General features: G+C 37.3%; 1 pseudogene; it reads right to left on the bottom strand.

The window, feature by feature from the left end:
* Positions 1-316: 316 nt before the first annotated feature.
* On the bottom strand, positions 317-1,375 carry LOC145105980 (acyl-CoA--sterol O-acyltransferase 1 pseudogene; annotated as a pseudogene).
* Positions 1,376-19,534: the final 18,159 nt, after the last annotated feature.

The raw sequence follows: 19,534 nt of genomic DNA, 5'->3' as shown, positions 1-19,534 counted from the left end.
ATACATAATAGGTATTATTTTATGACCCGTTTAAATTTAGTAATCAATAACTAACGTCGTAAAAAAAAGTCTCGTCAATTATTATTGAAATTACGGGTGTTGCAAACCGCAAGAGGTCAATTGCTAGATCAACTTTTGCATCAAAAGGTCAATTGTTCGAATAAATTCAATTTGCAAAGTTCAACTTGAAACGGGCAAGCCAAAATATATATACATTTAATTGTTTTTTACCTAAGGTTTAAACATAATGATCCAGATGAAATTTATGACTCCGATCCTTGATCAGTAGGTAATTTAAGTAGATTTTGGCCCTTTTTCACATGATGGGGCATGCATACTCAATGGGGCTAAGTATTTTGCCACTCTTAACGAAACCTAGAAATGCCATAATCTCTCTACAAGCTCTACCATACGGATCTAGATGCAAGAAAGGTGGGAAGAACAGCCTAAAGCTAGTAAGCATCACAAATGACAAAGTTAATATCTGGGCCACAATAGGTGGGGGTTGGAACTGCATACCCATGGTTTTCTTGATCACAATCTCCATTCCAACACAAACCCCTTGAATTAGAAAGAAGCAGGTGAGTTCTCCTGTCGGTGTCAACCGCCCAAGATGGTAAAAGACCAACTCGTGCATTACTCCAGACACTAAAAATGTCACAAAAACTGCAGGCACTGATACCCATCTTTGAGGAACCACATATCTAAAGATGACACGTGCAGGATGGTATACGGTAGTGCGTAGTATGTTAGACACCACGAGGTTCCATCTTTTTCCCCAAAAGTTTTGTACCGATGTAGCATATTGAGGCTCATCAAAAAGTGGCTCGAATTCAACCACGACCATATATCCAGCTAAAAACGTTGTCAAGACAAGCAAGAATTCAAGAAGGACGAATAGATAGTATGCATGTAGAGATGTGATAAGTAAAGGGTGAAGACGATATTTGTAACTGTGTGCCATAACTGTGACGATAAACAGCAGAATCGGAGGAACATAATCTTTGAGGGATTTCTTGTTCTTGGTGATCTGTTGAGATGATTTTTCTTGATTTCGCAAGATCTTGATGGGTAGGCAAGCAGTAAATATGAAGTGAGATAAAGAGAGAGGTGGATACAAAGACAAGGGGCCTTGGCCCCAGGCATATAGAATGAGCTTGAAGGTTCCAAGCAAGGATATAAAGAAAGAGGTTGGAGAACATAAAAACATGGTGTGGAGATTTAATGGAAGACATAGGAAGAGATATATGACTGGAAATAGAACCATGAATCTAGTTGTACCTTGCCCAATAAACAAGCCAACGCCATGGCAATAGAAAAGTGATGCCAAAAGAATACTCCCATCTACTATTAGATTGTAGACCTCTCCTTCCATATCAAGAGCTTTTTTTTATCTGCATTTTTTTTCTTTTGTTCTGAGCATAACTTATAATTAGTGGTAGAGCAATATACAACCCTAAAATGTGATAGTATTTGTTATTTCCACATCATTTTCCTTTTTAAAAATGCTTATTAAACGGGTTAGATGCTCATTGAATTATAATGTCTGACTATTTTTGGGTGGTGTGTAAGTAAGCATATTACAATAAATGTAGCTACTTCGATAATAAATGTAGCTACTTAGATATCGAAACCAAGAATCAGAAGGCAAAGTTTCCCTCACACGGACACTTCATACTATTTATAGTATATCATGGGCATCATTTTCATACAAGCTAGCAACGCTAAAGGGAGCGGAACGACATCAAGGGTGCGGTGACAATGGCATGCTATACGCCACACTAGGCCCCGACATGCTCCAATTTAGTCCCTGTCCCTCCTCCCCTGCCCCCCCTCTCAATGAATATAGTTTTTTATTTTTTGGAACCGACAAGAACTAGACGGGTCAAAAAAGAGAGAGACGTGAGTCGAGATTACACAAAGCTTTACAAACAACTTAGTGGGCAAACATACCACTCAACCCACTTATAATGACAATTCGTTCTCGTATGTTTCACCCATGTATACACTAGAGACTTGACGTTATCCGCAACCTTTTATTGGAGCAATACAGATTTTTTTGAATACCCAATCACATCTTAACTTCCGGATCATCTATATATCACCATAGCACACACTAATAAGGTTCTTCCCCCGTTTTGGGCAATTTCCCCAATTCCTTGCAAATGTGATCAACTCTCTAATAGTAGAAAATTGTGAGGTAGGAATATCACACCATTTAAAGATCCATTCCCAAACTGTAACTGTAACGCCTGCAGATTCGACCTAGTCAATTTAGAGATAATAAGCATTAAAAATGATTTTTTGATAGAAGATTATTTAGAGTAAATAATCTTAACCAAAGTTATAGTATATGTCACAAGGATTTCGTACATATAAAGAACGCTGAAATCCGATTTATAACGAAGCAGTTATGACCCGTCAAAGTTTTGCGACAAAACCGGCACAACGTCGCGTATCGTAAAAAGTGAATTTTTGATAAACTACTTTTTAGACTTAGCGATCTAAATGAAATTTGTAGTATAAGTTTAACCGAAATCGTGCATATAAAGAACGCCAAAATCTGACTTCGTATGAAGAAGTTATGATTTTTCTATGATTCTGCATAATAGTACACAGCCCGAAAATCGAATTTTAGATCGATCGATTATTAGTCGACACAACCTAAACGAGAATTGAAGATCTCGTTAATAGGAACTCAACGATATAAAGACAGACGAAAACGGACGTCGGATGACAAAGTTATGAATTTTTAACGAACTTTACCTGTCTAAGCCTGTTAAAATATAACTTTAAAAAATAAACTGAAAGTTAGCCGACGGAGTCTAAACGAAACTTGTAGATCACGTCGCTACCTACGCGTGGATATAAAGAACGTCAAAAACGGAGTTCGTATGCGAAATTTACGAAATTTAGAAGTTAATTAAATGATGGGTTGATGCGAGGATGACAAGTGGCGCGATCCCCACCCTCCCTTTCTCCCCACGGCTTCGCATGCGATGATGACACCTGCCCCTCGTACGTGCAGCGTAGGGCTTCGGACGCCCCGCATACTGAGTACGCCCAACATATTCCGAAGTTACACCCTACGTACTCGCATCTCCTAGCCTATAAATAAATGCGCGGATCACCCCAAAAACTCACACCTTTTCTATTCTTTCTATCTCAAATACCCCTCTTAGCCCCTCCCATTCCCTAGTACTTCCCAAGTGCTAGAGGTGAGCCCGGAGCACCAGAAGGCTCCGAGAAGAAGAGCTTTCGGCTCAAAAGTTCTGCCCCCACAGAGTTCGACTCCTAGCTAAACCCTTGTAAGTAAGTTATGCTTACCCTACTTTAAGTATAGCTTATGTTTAACTTCATTATAGTTATTATGAACTTATAAACAATATATGTGCTAAGTATTATAAACTATACAAAGTGTTATTATAATACCTTTTAACTGCTCACGGTACGGGGAATCTGGTTTGAAGGGCCGCCTAGGCTTGTTGGACTCATAACATCTTAAATACCAAAATGGTTCTGCCCTACGATGTTTCATGTTTGGTCCCTGTCTGTACATAGTAGTTGAAAAGTATTGTTTAACACCTATAAAACAATATCGCTCATAGACCTTGAGCTAATGATAAATACAGACTAATAATTAGTCGCAATAAATATTAGACTAAAATCTAGTGATAATGATACTAGGTTTCGTCGAAGGAAAATAAAATTGTTAGAAGCGAAGTGTTGCCCGAGTTTGGGATCATCACTTTAACAAGTGAGTGCATAGTTACTTTCATCTTACACATAGATATGAAGTATCTGGATAATTACATGCTTATGTGTTTATTATCTATGCAGTGAATATTATGTGTTAGATAAGATATTATGTGATGATGTTTAACGGATCTAATCATATAAGTATTATATACTTACAAATATGTATTGGGTAGCGACGGGTGATGAGAGATAGGTGATGTGTAACGTCCCAAAAATAATGACATAAAATTTTCGTTTTTAAATAAATAAATCATTAATACATATCATTTCCATAAAACCATGTTAATCGAGATTTAGCAAAACATCATTGAATCAGAGTAAATCACAAAATGCTGAAACATGTGGTGTGTGCCCTGCAACCAACCCGAGCTCTTCCATTTGAAAACCGAAGTACCTAAAACATAAACTGAAAACCGTATGCATAAAGCTTAGTGAGTTCCCCAAGATACCACATACCATATATAACTTATCACATAACAGGCCCCACCCACTGAGATACATGCCCCGCCCACACTCTCATAACGGGCCCCGCCCACTAAACATATAACCATATAATCATATAACATTCAAACACATGCAGAAATCACAAAGATAGTAGCATACTGCACAATCATCGGGCCCCGCCCACATACAAATCATATATGCATAACCTGATACTAGCATACAGAATAACCATCGGGCCCGCCCAGTAAACATACAAACATATACACATGCAAGAGTCATGCATCCATATAGCACTCTACATAGCAAACCATGGGCCGTCATTGGTGCCTTCGACCCGCTAAACTTAGTGAGGAGACTCACCTTGCATTGTTGAATCCCGTGGATAAATCTTTGGCTACTCACTGACCGATCCATGAACTATCAAAACAACACCCAATCAACATTTGGGTCCCAAACCATATCCATACATCCATTACTAGGGTAAATGACCAATTTACCCCTCACCTACTTTTCGACCAAGACTTAGGCCCAAACCTAATAATTCATAAGGTCCAAATACCAAAAACTACCCAAGGCCCAATCCATGGCCCAATTTTCCAAATTGGGCCCAAATCCATAGTGGGCCTCAACAAATAAATATCAACCCAAAACCTGATGGCCCAACATGGCCCAAAACAACAAAGCCTAAAAGATGGCCCAAACCAAAGCCCAAATACCGAAATCCCACTATGTTGAGTACGCGGGGCGTACTCCGCTTGTACGCTAAGCGTACTGTCTTAAGAGCTTGTACGTTGCGCGTACAGGCTTGTACGCCCAGCATACTCCTCCTGTTTGACCAACTCTCAATTCTAGCTCTTAATCCATTAAGCTAAGACGTCCAATACCTCAGAATAGCTAAATATAAGTTACCTGATCCATAAAGTCGAAGGCTTTAAGCCTTTGCATGGCTTAATGAAGCCCAACACCAAAGATGAACTCCAAAGGTCAAAATCACTCCAAAATGTCTGAAAAAAACTTCTTAATACCTTAAGACCTTAGTTCAAACTTCCAGATCTATTTCAAAGGGGCTTCTTAAGTCATAAAGTTCCTGACTTTATGACTTAGCTTGACTTAACGGGACCCAAATCAAAACCCTAAGTCCCAAGCTTCACCAAAAGACTACCAAATCACACATGGAATGTTTATACTCATCAAGATCCAAACATTATGACTCTATAACCCCAACAAGGGCCAAATATGAAGCTCAAAGGTTCTGGAGTAACTTCTACTCATAAGAAACACCACAAAGGGACCAAAATCATAACAAAGTGCCACCTAGCTAGATCTACAAGAAAGAGTTGTCAAGGTTGAGACTTTATACCTCCGGAAGTTAGATCTAGGTGAACAAAGCCTGGATCTAAAAGCTCCAAGTCAAGCAATGACTTTTCAAGAAGTTCCTTCTTCCTCCTCAAGCACCAAAAACACACAAAAATCACTTTGAAGCTCAAGAATCACTCAAATTGGGGATAGGGGTCGATTTCTAGGGTTTAGAGGGATGGAGGCAGAAGATATTAGGGTTAGGTTATGAGATAAGGAGCTTAAATAGGGTCTAAGACCCTAAAATAGGGTTTGGGTCTGATTGGAGTACGCCTAGCGTACATATGGTACACCCAGTGTACTCCATAGAGCACCTGCGACCATCCTGGTCAGTACGCCCCGCGTACGCCAAGGTACGCCATGCGTACTGCCCTTTTTACTAGTTCGCCCCGCGTACGCTTGTGTACTCCCTGTGTACCTAACTAAACCCTAAAACCACTAAAATTCTAAAGGCCATAACTTCTTCGTTATAAGTCCGTTTCTGATGATCCTTATATCCACAGAAAGGTAACGAGAAGCTCTATGCTACTATTAACTCATACCTGCCTTACAATATCCCGAAAAAACATCTAATTTCCATAAAAGCCTGAGTTGGCATATTACCAAAATACCCTTTGGCTCCAAAACAGAAATCGAATACCTGGATCATCCAAATTACATCATCCACCCCCAAATGAGTCCAAATCTTAATTCCTAAAGGGTCCTAAGCCTGCTAATACCCAAATTCTTGATCAGCACTCCGAAATGGGAAAAGATTCGAAATAGGGCATTACATGATGATAGGAAGGTGATGATAACTAGGTGATGATAGATATGTGATGATGAATAGGTGATACGAGATAATAGATGATTAGGTGATGCCATAACCTTGACCTGCGATGTTGCGATGTAGTCATCTACCATAGTATAGATGGCGACCACTGACTAATCTCGATAAGTCATGTGGAAACACCGGCAGGCTCATAACCTGTAGGTGATGAATTACGAGTTCAGGCGATGTAGTAACTACGTATTCATGTGATGATACTCTAACCCTTACTGGACACGTATTGGGGGGGGGGAGGGGAGTAATCTACGAATCAGTACTATCTATGCGATGAAGGCGATGATCCTTAGGAAAAATACTTAGGAACAAACATATAAGGAAATGCGATGATGAGAGGTAAATACGATGTAAGAGATGCCCTTTAGGATAAATTTTAGGGAATGTTAAGTAAAGAAAATAGGGATGGGTAATCGGGTTAATTTTTTGATATGAAATATGTGAAAAACAAATTAACTATATTATTGTGGGTTAAAAACCCTATGTGCTCACCAGGTTTCCCAACCTGAACTATTCGGTTTATTTGAATCATAGTTATCGATGCGAAGATACAATACACTGAGAGATTAAAGGAGATGTAAATCATTAGTGTAAATGAATGTAAGGTCTGTTTATGCTTATGTTTATGTATTAAAAATGACATCCCAATATTTTAAATAAAATTACATTTCATCAAAAATGTTTTGATCACATCATTATCATGTTTTCTGGGAACAAATTCCACAATACTACTTTTCAAAAAGGATACTCTGATTTTTAAATAAGCATGAATAAAATTTTTAAAATGACCATGAATTTGGGGATGTCACAATTGGTATCAGAGCATTAGTTTAAGCGAACTAGGAAGTTGTAGGAAATTTCTAGATTTAAACTTAGAATGCTAAGCGATGCTTGTGAGATGAGTGTCTGCTATATTTAGGATGTATGCCTTAATAGACACGAGCACTAGCTTCTTTTAGGAAAGATGCCTAAATTGCTTTTATATGCTATATGATTTATGCTATAGTATGTCTTATATGATTTATGATGCCATTATTTGATCGGATCTATGGTCTGTTGCCGACCGGATCTGGAAACTTTATGTGTTCAGATTTCTAAACGTTTAATTACGGTATTAGAACTAGCATGTAACTTTTCGGAGTGATAAGGAGATCTTGTGACAACCCGTTATTTCAAGTCAATAAAAGTCTAAACTACAACCTTGTACAAGTAAATTCGCAACCTAACTTATGGTTATAAGAACTTTAAATACCTTGAGTGCATGATTCATTTAACTTATATACAAATTTAGGTGGAAAATCATGTTGAAGTATGGATTGAAACCTAAGCTAATTTAGAGTAGTATAAATGAACATAGGTTGAAAGACTAAGGGTTTAAAACATAAATATGACCATTAAATGAGTTTTCACCCAAAGTAATTAAAGGAAATGGAGTTTACGCCCAATATAAATGCATGGAGGATTTACGGTTTGGAAATCGTTCCAATTTGGTGTTTTCGCTTGCTTTTAATCCGAAAACACTTTTCACTTTGACCAAATTCCAAAAACCCTTCACCTTTTTGACTCAAATCCGTAAACACCCCCTTCTAGAAGCTCTAAGGCCATAAACACCCCTTATATATGTGTTCTCACCCTGAATCAATTCATTTCCCTATTTCTCAACCGTGAACCCCTCCAAAATCCTCTCAATCTTCAATCGTGAACAGCCCAATTTTCTCTCAATCTTCAAGAGTTTACGTCCAGAATCTTCAAATCTTCAACCAGTTCCACAAGAACATTCATAACATCTTCAAATCTTCATAAGTCCTCAAGATCCAACTGTGAACTCCTTTGTTCAACCGTAAACCCCATTTTTCAACCGAAAACTCATTTTCAACATTTCCACTTAATTCCAATTTAATTGTAAGTCCTTATTATATAATTAAATTATTATTTAACCTATTATTTAAATTAATATTTTATTAATTTAAATACGACGTCGAATATAATTATTTTTAGGATAACGTTATTCGCGCGTACGATTACCCGGGGATCGTCTCTACAACTCGCTAATTCCAGTTAACGCACATTCAAGGTGAGTTCATACCCCTACGTTTTCAATATTTTTCCATGTTTTTATGGGGGGAGTACAAGTAGAACACAATTAAATTTTTGTAAACAGTCAACCGATTTCAAACGGTTACAAACAATTTTAAATGACCTTAAACTGTTTCAATCAGTTGCAACCATTATTTTGACGGCAACACACACACGCACACACACACACACACACACACACATATATATATATATATATATATATATATATATATATATATATATATATATATATATATATATATATATATATATATATATATATATATTATTTTTACGGTAAAACACACACACACACACACACACACACACATATATATATATATATATATATATATATATATATATATATATATATATATATATATATATATATGTATATGTTATATATAAATACGAGTATTTTAATCCTTTGTAACATGCTGAGCAAAGGTAAATTTTCAGGAAAATCATAATTCCAATGGAACGAACATATAAACTATAATAGATATAGCTTATTGAACACCGATATCATATTTACAAGATACCGAGATACAAAACAAATGAATATATAAACTATAATTGGTATAGTATATGGAACATAAGTACTATCTTACTAAATACATGTTTTATCACCGTAACGAACATATAAACTATATTAGGTATAGTTTATGGAACATATAAACAGTTATTCATTTCAAAGGATTTTCAATTATTCTACACTTAACCGTCGATATGGCTTTGTGAGATAACGTCTTCAAGTACTTATTTAAGTGCAAACAAAAGTCCTGACCTTAATAACCAGAGTCTCATGGAGGGAGAACGTGAATTTGTGTATAGATCTATACGGGATTGACAACCCCGCACCCCGACTTTTAGCTACAGTTGGAACGGAAGTTCTGGGGTGACAATTGTCATGAACGATTTTTCGACGCCTGAAGAACGTCGAGTCAGGCCATCCGTCGTATTATGTATGGTTATTAGAACTCACAATTTGGTAACGAACAACACGATTAGTGTATGAATAAGTAACCACTTCACATAGTTTTATTTAAATAATAAGACTATAAAACATTATTTACAAGTACCACTGGTGAATCCAGGGGTTTTTAACAAGGTACGAATATAGAAGACTATTCCAGCACAGATAAAACATATAGTTTTATGGAATTTAAAACTACCTTTTTACTATTACAGAGCATTATATTACTTACACTTTTCGAGTTCAACAATTTACAACTGAAAATATAGGATTTTCTGGGAAAAACACACTTACATTTTCAAGAAACAAATTGATGGCTTTCAATTATAAACATGCTAATGAACTCACCAACTTAAATGTTGATACACTTTCAAAATCACTTGTATTCTCAGGGAACCGATAAGACAGGTACACCTGCAAGTTTTTGAGAAGACGGAGCTTTTAGAGTAACGTCTTTTTTTTTTTACTTTTGATATACCTTTTGATGTCATACAAACTATGTATTGAACATATGTAAATACTTTACCTTATCAATGTAATGGTTGTGTTTGCTTTGATTCGTATTATACAAGTGTTGTGATACTGTACATGACGTCCTCCGCCCCCGAACGTTTTCACCGTTCCGGTTTGGAGATGTGACAAATTGGTATCAGAGCATTGTTTATAGTGAACTAAATATATCAAACCTTACATGATATACAACTATAAACACTATGGGGATGAAGCGCGCTGAACTAAAAGTATACTTTTAAAATCTAAGTATTTTATAAGAAGTATACATGTAAACATACATAACAGATGCAGTATCACAAGAAGAATAAAACAAAAGTATTTAGATGTTGAACACTACGGTTAAACATGGATAGTTATGTAATCATATCTGGGATAAATATAGCTTCATCAACTATATTTATTTAAGATACGACCAACATGTGTTTGGGAGTGATAGTGGTGTTGCAACAAGTCTAAAACTTACCAAACTCTATACAGAGGAAACAATACAACAGAACATACAGTTAAAATACTATAGGAGTATTTTATAACATCATAACACTAGAGCCAAACACGTGAGAGCAAAGAACTCCTATTGATAGTGTTGGATATAGTGTCTAAGTCCATAACTATATTTGGTATGTACTTGACCCGACCCGGCATGGTCCATTTGGGTTGCACTTCACCCGAACAATTTATGGATAATCGTTTGAGAATAATATAAGTTATGATTTATTAATATATTATAAGTCCTAATATATTAATATAAAATCATATTATTTAATTAGTATTGATCTATAATTAATTTAGAATTAACTTAGAGATCAAAAGTATGACTAATTAAATATGGGCTCTTGTATTTATATAGTGTGGGCTAATGCTTATTTGGAATGGGCTAGGCTTGCATGGAAAGTCCATGGATCCTCCATGGAGCTTTAACCCATGGATCTCATGGAAATGAAAAGACATGGGTATTAGGGTTTACATGGATGTAACCCTAATCCACCACACTATATAAAGGAGGCTTTGGTTCTTGAAATTGGACTAGTTGATGTGTGTAAACCAAGAGGGCCGATTTCAAGAAGTTTGTGACTATTCTCTCAAGTTTCCAAGTTTGTGGTGATTTGTGACTTCCATTTGAGGCATCCACATTATTGGTGCTAGGCTCTCAAACTCCAAGCAATCTACTACTACAAGGTAAGTAATTCTACTAGTTTTATTTGATTTAAGTATCCCATGTCATGCTAGTTAGGATAAGAACCTTGGAAAAATAATTATTTGCATGTATCTTAGTCAAACATAGATCCAAGGTTTCTAGGGTTGCATGTACACCATAGGAGTGTTAGAATGCTAAAAACCCATCAGTGGTACCAGAGCCTGGTTTGTTTATTTGATGCTTGATGCAAAAAAAAAAAAAAAAAAAAAAAACTTGAAAATCGAAGTTTTGTTCAAAAGCTCGTATCAAAATTTCAAGTTTTGTATATGTACTTACGATTCTTGAAATTTTTGATATGAACATTCATAAACATATGAGTTTAGAAGATCATAGAAATTATGTGCTAATAATTGATTAGATTAATTCTTGATCTTTATGTGTTTTAATGGAGTCCATAACTAGTTCTTAAGTTATGGATAACCAAAAGTCCCATTTATAAATAACCATTAAAAGAACACATAGGTTACAAAAAATGAAGAGTCTTCATTTTTAATAACCATTAACTCATAAGTTATGAGAAATGAAAAGTTTTGAAAGTTTACAAAACTTGCCTTCAAGTTTTGGAACATGTAAAGTCATATTAAAAACTTTAGTTCAAACCCCTAGAATTTTAAAAGTTAAAATTCAACCCTTATACTTTATAATATTATAAGTTTAATAATATTTATATATGTATAAGATCAAGTCATCTTACCGCTAGTACGTCTCATTCACGAAGCCGGTCTATAAGGGGGGTATAAGGTTGTTGCCTATAAAATGGCAACTTAATGGGTGTCCACTCTCACCCACCGCTTCCTTGATCGGTGGAGGGTCGTTAGCCGAACGGGTAGGACAAGGACTTATAAATTCTCATTAAAAGTGTAATGATAATACTAAAGTAACTAAACTTTATTGAATTCCCAATCTTAGTTATTTTAGGAAAATGTGAATAAGGTGTTAATCCATGAAATTACACTTTACACTTTGTTTAAGTCGTTAGTGGAGCGTGTGTGGTTAACCGGCACACTAACTTGAACTTAACAAGGTAGGTAAAGGGTGACTTAATGTTTATCATAGTATCGATGGAGCGTGTGTGGTTAACCGACACATCGATTGAGGGGTAATACATTAAGGGTACCAAGTAATTTGCATGGTTACTTCACACCTTGTTTTGTGATCCTCGGCATCCCAGTCACAAAACTTGAAGGGCACACTCAAGATTGAAACATGCCATTGAAGAAAGTTCAATGAATCTCAAAGAATCTAGGAGTTTCTAAACCAATTAAAACCTAATTAAATATTTCGTTTTTCATGGTGGAAATTGGTGAATCGTCATTCACCTACCTTCGAATATCTTATAGCTTAGATTACGGCATCCCTCTTCTAAGTTATAAAATATTGTGTTGGGTCCTAGCCTTAATATTACATTTGGGTGTTTTGTTAAGGACTATCTCTATATCTAATCTAATATATTCCCTCTTCTTTTCAGATGTCTTCCAATAACAATGCTTCTGGCTCAAACCCTACTAGCTCCTTCTCTCTCATGAATCTTTGTGGGAGAGTCATCTTTGATGGGTCCAACTTTACAGATTGGATCAGAAACATCAGGATGGTCACTCGGTATGAGAACAAAGAATATGTTCTCGACAAGGAGCTGAAGGTACCCGAGCCAACTGCTACTCCTGAAGAGCTTGCTGAATATGAGGTACATGAAAGAGATGCTACAAAAGTGGCATGCATCATGATGGCCACCATGACAGCCGAGCTCCAAAAGTCCTATGAGGACTATTATCCTTTTGAGATGCACCAGGACTTGATGGACCGCTACCATCAAAGTGCTCGTCAAGAGCGATATGAAATAATCTCCTCCATGATAACAACCCGAATGAAGGATGATGAACCCATCACGGGCCACATGCAGAAAATGCAAAGGTATGTGGACCGTTTACTGAAGCTGAATGTGAACTTCCCTGAGGAGTTAGCAATAGACATCATTTTGCACTCCTTGCCATCGTGTTATGATCAATTCCGCATGACATATCACATGAACAAGGAAGAAGTCACCCTCAGCAAACTTCAAGGACTCTTGAAGACCGCCGAAAGTGGTCTAAAGGGTAAGTCAGTTGTTACTACTCCTACTCCTACTCCAACTGCGGCCAATGTCTTGGCAATCGGGCATGGCAAAGGGAAGAAGAGAAAGAACCCTTCTAAGGGTACCAAGGGTAAGACCCTTGAAGGCTCCTCTTCAAGCAAAACCAAGAAAGGTTTTGTCACTCCTTCTGCTAACCCTACTGAGGTTGAATGCTTCTATTGCCATGAAAAGTCGCACTGGAAGCGAAACTGCCCAAAGTACCAGCAAGATTTGAAGGATGGGAAAGTAAAACCCAACCATGCAGGTATATACACTATATTGTCTAATAACTCACCTCATTCTAAGTCTTGGGTCCTTGATACAGGTTGTGGTATTCACATATGTTGTGATTGTTGGATTAGTGTCTAAGTCCATAACTATAATTGGTATGTACTTGACCCGACTCGGCATGGTCCATTTGGGTTGCATGTCATCGGAACATTTGGATAGACCGTTTATGAGGAAAAGACATTTTGTGACATATTAATATATTATAAGTTCTAATATATTAATATGAAATCATGTTATTTAATTAGTATTGATCAAGAATTAATTTGGACTTAATTTAGTGATCAAAAGGGACTAATTAAATATATGGGGATTGATTGTGTAAATCATTCATTCTTATATATGTGGGCTTATGATCCAAGATTCCTTTATGTTGGGTTTAACCCATGTGGTGATCCATGGATACTCCATGGAGGTTAAAACCCATGGAGCATAAGGAATGGGTAAAGTCATGAGTTACATGGTGTAACCCTAATAGCCACACTATATAAGAACCCCTTTAGTTCAAGAAATTGGCACAAGTGATACATATTTTGAGGGCTAGCCAATTAGAACATGTATGTCTTCTTCTCATGGTTATTCCAAGAGTTCATGATGTTGTGTGAACCATTTGAGGTGTCACACTTGGGGCACTAGGCTCTCAAGCTTCATGGAGTCAAGCAACAACAACAAGGTATGTATTCTATCTATTTTAGTATCCTAGTATCAATGTTTTGATATGCTAGTTAGGATAATACCTTGGATAATCATATTTGCATGTATAATAGAGAAAACATAGATCCAAGGTATTTAGGGTTGCATGTACACTTAGGAGTGTTAGAATGCTCATAACCCAACAGTGATTTGCAGGGACTAAAAAGAAGTGAGAATGTGGAGCAGGGAAAGATAAACTTGATCATGGGAAACAGGAAAGCTTCACCTGTCACCAAGATAGGAGTTTATTCCTTAGTGCTAAATAGTGGGTTTACATTAGATTTGAATAAATGTTATTATTCACCATAAATGGCAAGAAATGTTATTTCCTTTCATGCATTGTATAAACAAGGTTTTACCTTTTATTTTGATAATAATAATGGTAGTATTGATGCTTTCTTTAATAATGTTCTTTATTTTAAAGCATTACCTTGTGATGGCGTGTATGAAACTGTATCTGTTGTAGATAATCTAGGAAATAATGTATTGTGTATTAACTCTTCCACTAGCTTAGATAAAGCATCCTTATGGCATTGTCGTTTTGGACATGTAAGCAAGAAACGCATAGGCCAACTCCAAAAGGATGGAGTCTTGGAGTCATTTGACCTAAAGTCAGATGATAGTTGTGAATCTTGTTTGCTTGGTAAAATGATAAAGTCACTTTTTACTGGAACTTGTGCTAGGGGTGAAGGTTTGTTGGACCTCATACACATGGATGTGTGTGGACCCTCCAGAACCGCCACAAGAGATGCTAATCGGTTCTATGTGACTTTTACTGATGATTTTAGTAGATATGGATATGTCTACCTAATCAAGCATAAGTCAGAAACCTTTGAGAAATTCAAAGAGTTTAAGCAAGAAGTGGAGAATCAGTTGGGCAGGAACATTAAGATGCTTCGATCCGATCGTGGTGGTGAGTATCTTAGTACTGAGTTCCTTGACTATCTTAAGGAATGTGGGATTGTCTCACAATTGAAACCTCCTAGGACACCACAGTTGAATTGTGTAGCTGAGAGGCGCAATCGGACCTTGTTGGACATGGTTCGTTCCATGATGAGTCGAGCTTCGCTACCAATCTCATTTTGGGGGTATGCCTTAGAGACTGCCGCCCATATCCTTAATCTAGTCCCTACAAAGAAGGTTGCCAAAACACCTCACGAGGTGTGGACTGTAAAAGTTCCCAATCTAGACCACATCAAGTTTTGGGGTTGCGAGGCTTTCGTGAGACGCGAGACTCACGATAAGCTCGAACCCCGAAGCGAAAGGTGTATTTTCATCGGCTACCCACAGAAATCCTTTGGTTACATCTTCTACAGACCCAGTGATAATGTGGTATTTGTAGCAAGAAGAGGATTCTTTAAAAGAGAGAGAATTCATGAGCCAAGGAGACAGTGGGAGGCAAATTGACCTTGAGGAAATTCAAGAGTCAAGTGGTGAAGGAACCTCAAACCCTAGCACTCAACCTGAGGAGGAAACTCCTGTTGAGCAGACTGAAGAATTTATACCTCTGAGGCGTTCCACTAGAGTTAGGACTGCACCTAAGCATTATTATGGTTTCCATATTACTGCAGAAGGTGAGACACTTATCAGTGATAACACACTGGCAAATCTGGATGAGCCTAACAACTATACGGAAGCCATGGCAGGCCCTGAGGCTGCTAAATGGATAGAGGCTATGGATAGCGAGATACAATCCATGTATGACAATCAAGTTTGGAACTTGGTTGACAATGTACCTGATCGTAAGATAGTTGGGTGTAAATGGATCTTCAAGAAGAAGACCGACATGGATGGTAATGTACACACTTATAAGGCACGACTGGTTGCAAAGGGTTATTCTCAAACTCCGGGAGTTGATTATGATGAGACCTTTTCACCAGTGGCCAAGATTAAGTCTATTAGGGTTCTGTTAACCATTGCTACATTTCATGATTATGAAATATGGCAAATGGATGTCAAAACAGCTTTCCTTAATGGAAACTTGGCTGAAGATGTTTACATGGTTCAGCCAGAGGGTTTTATCAGTACAGAGTACCCCAGTAGAGTGTGTAAGCTCGAGAAATCCATTTATGGATTAAAACAGGCACCTCGCAGATGGAATCTTTTCTTTGATGAGAAAGTCAAAGAATTTGGCTTTTCAAGGAGTGAAGATGAATCTTGTGTCTATATCAAGGCTAGTGGGAGTATAGTCAGCTTTTTGGTACTGTATGTGGATGACATACTACTCATAGGAAATGACATCCCAACCCTGCAGGAAGTAAAGTCCTGGCTTGGGAAGTGTTTCGCTATGAAGGACCTTGGAGAAGCTGCCTATATCCTAGGGATAAGTATTTTGAGAAACAGGAGTAAAAGACTAATTGGACTTAGTCAAAGCACCTATGTAGACAAAGTGTTGAAAAGGTTCAACATGCATAACTCCAAGAAAGGAGAGTTACCCATCCAGAGTAATGCCAGATTGAGTAAGACACAAAGCCCTAGTACTGAGGCTGAGATAGCAGAAATGAGTCGAATACCTTATGCGTCAGCTGTAGGATCGATCATGTATGCTATGACGTGTACTCGACCTGATGTAGCCTTTGCTTTGAGCATGGTTAGCAGGTATCAGGGGAACCCTGGCAAGGCACACTGGACTGCGGTAAAGAATTCAAGTACCTACGGAGGACTAAGGACTGGGTCCTTACCCTCAGTGGCAGTGAGGACTTGAGAGTTGTAGGGTAAAGTGATGCTAGCTTTCAGACTGACAGGGATAATTTCCGCTCTCAGTCGGGCTGGGTCTTTACTCTAAACGGAGGGGCAATTACTTGGAAAAGTTCCAAGCAGGAGACAGTGGCTGATTCCACTTGTGAATCAGAGTATGTAGCAGCAAGCGAGGCAGAAAAGGAGGCTATATGGCTAAAGAACTTCATCGGAGACCTTGGAGTTGTACCAGCTATAAAGGAGCCAACAGAGATTTTCTGTGACAGCAATAGTGTGGTTGCCTTAGCCAAGGAACCAAGAGATCATGGGAGATCCAGACACATTGACAAAAAATATCACTTCATTAGACATCGAATAGAAGAAGGAATCCTCGTGGCAAAGAGGGTATCATCGGATGAGAACCCAGCAGATCCCCTCACGAAGGGACTGACTCGGGCTAAGCATCTCCAACATGCTCGGAGCATAGGGCTGAAGGATGATATTAGTTTTAGTAGTTAGATAATCTTGAAATTTGTAAAATGTAATTGACATTTGATGATAAATAAAAGCTGTTATTTATGAGTAAAGTGTTGCTATCTCTTGTCAATCGTTTACTATTATTTCTTTTTGCATGTTTTGACTTCCAGAATAATTATGTTATGGTTTATATCATATTATTCAAACTCTCCATAGTCGGTCATATGTTGGAAGTAGATATGAATCAAGACTCTCATGGGTTGCCTTGTAGAGGTCTAAGATGTTAGACAAAGCGGGGCTACAACACTCATGAGTGCTCATAAGTTCTGAGTATTGGATTCAACCCACGCTCACTTGTATCACTTCATGGAATTTATCTCGAGTGATCGTGAGACGGTAATATCATATAAGTCTTCAAACCTAGAGATATGATTTGTTGCCTATGAGTTGGTTATGCATTGATTGCACGAAAACGCATTGGTAACTCGATGTTATAAACCGTGCCTTTGTGTGTAGTTCAACAAGTAGTAGAGCAAACATATGAGTCGAAGTTTATCTGTTCCTTCTAGGATTAGAAGCGATATCTGGGCCCCTCGATGATTTTGTTTTGACCTATGTACCGGGCCCGGTCAGAACTAAATTGATGTGTTCAGTTAAGTTCTATGTCAAACAAATCGGAAATCGGGAAACAAATGCTGGACAATAAGCAAGACCATGTTTCATGTATTTGTCCGGCTGATATCTAGAACAGAGGATTATATGATCACTTATCTAAAATGGCGCTTCATAGTTCAACAGAGTTTAAAGAGCTACGATTGCTGATCGGTTCCTGAAGTCATACTTGCAACTATAGTTATTAGACTTATCCAAGTGGGAGACTGTTGGATATAGTGTCTAAGTCCATAACTATATTTGGTATGTACTTGACCCGACCCGGCATGGTCCATTTGGGTTGCACTTCACCCGAACAATTTATGGATAATCGTTTGAGAATAGTATAAGTTATGATTTATTAATATATTATAAGTCCTAATATATTAATATAAAATCATATTATTTAATTAGTATTGATCTATAATTAATTTAGAATTAATTTAGAGATCAAAAGTATGACTAATTAAATATGGGCTCTTGTATTTATATAGTGTGGGCTAATGCATATTTGGAATGGGCTAGGCTTGCATGGAAAGTCCATGGATACTCCATGGAGCTTTAACCCATGGATCTCATGGAAATGAAAAGACATGGGTATTAGGGTTTACATGGATGTAACCCTAATCCACCACACTATATAAAGGAGGCTTTGGTTCTTGAAATTGGACTAGTTGATGTGTGTAAACCAAGAGGGCCGATTTCAAGAAGTTTGTGACTATTCTCTCAAGTTTCCAAGTTTGTGGTGATTTGTGACTTCCATTTGAGGCATCCACATTATTGGTGCTAGGCTCTCAAACTCCAAGCAATCAACTACTACTACAAGGTAAGTAATTCTACTAGTTTTATTTGATTTAAGTATCCCATGCCATGCTAGTTAGGATAAGAACCTTGGAAAAATAATTATTTGCATGTATCTTAGTCAAACATAGATCCAAGGTTTCTAGGGTTGCATGTACACCATAGGAGTGTTAGAATGCTAAAAACCCATCAGATAGATCTATAATTGCTAAGTGTATGGTGTTGGATTAGTGTCTAAGTCCATAACTATATTTGGTATGTACTTGACCCGACTCGGCATGGTCCATTTGGGTTGCATGGCATCATGCATTTTGATAGACTAAAATGAGAGAAATAACACTTACGGTTTACTAATATATTATAAGTTCTGATATATTAATGAGATTATTTAATTAGTATTGATCAAGAATTAATTTGGAATTAATTAAGTGATCAAAAGGAGGCTAATTAAATATATGGGTTGATTGTGTAAATCATCCATACTTGTATAGTGGGCTAATGCTCCATGGATTATCAAGTTGGGCTAAAACCCATAAGATGCTCCATGGTGTTTTTGTACCCATGGATCATGGAAATGAAAGGCCATGACAATTAGGGTTTACATGGTGTAACCCTAATTGTGACACACTATATAAGCATCTTATTCTTCCCAAAATTGGCAACCATGTGAGACTATGAAGAAATGGTGAG

This window comes from Lactuca virosa, chromosome 4, assembly GCF_052849685.1.
Source record: "Lactuca virosa cultivar CGN04683 chromosome 4, Lactuca_virosa_CGN04683_v6, whole genome shotgun sequence".
Lineage (NCBI taxonomy): Eukaryota > Viridiplantae > Streptophyta > Magnoliopsida > Asterales > Asteraceae > Lactuca > Lactuca virosa.
Note: the sequence above shows the minus strand (reverse complement) of the source record. Positions and strands in the feature narration are given on the sequence as shown.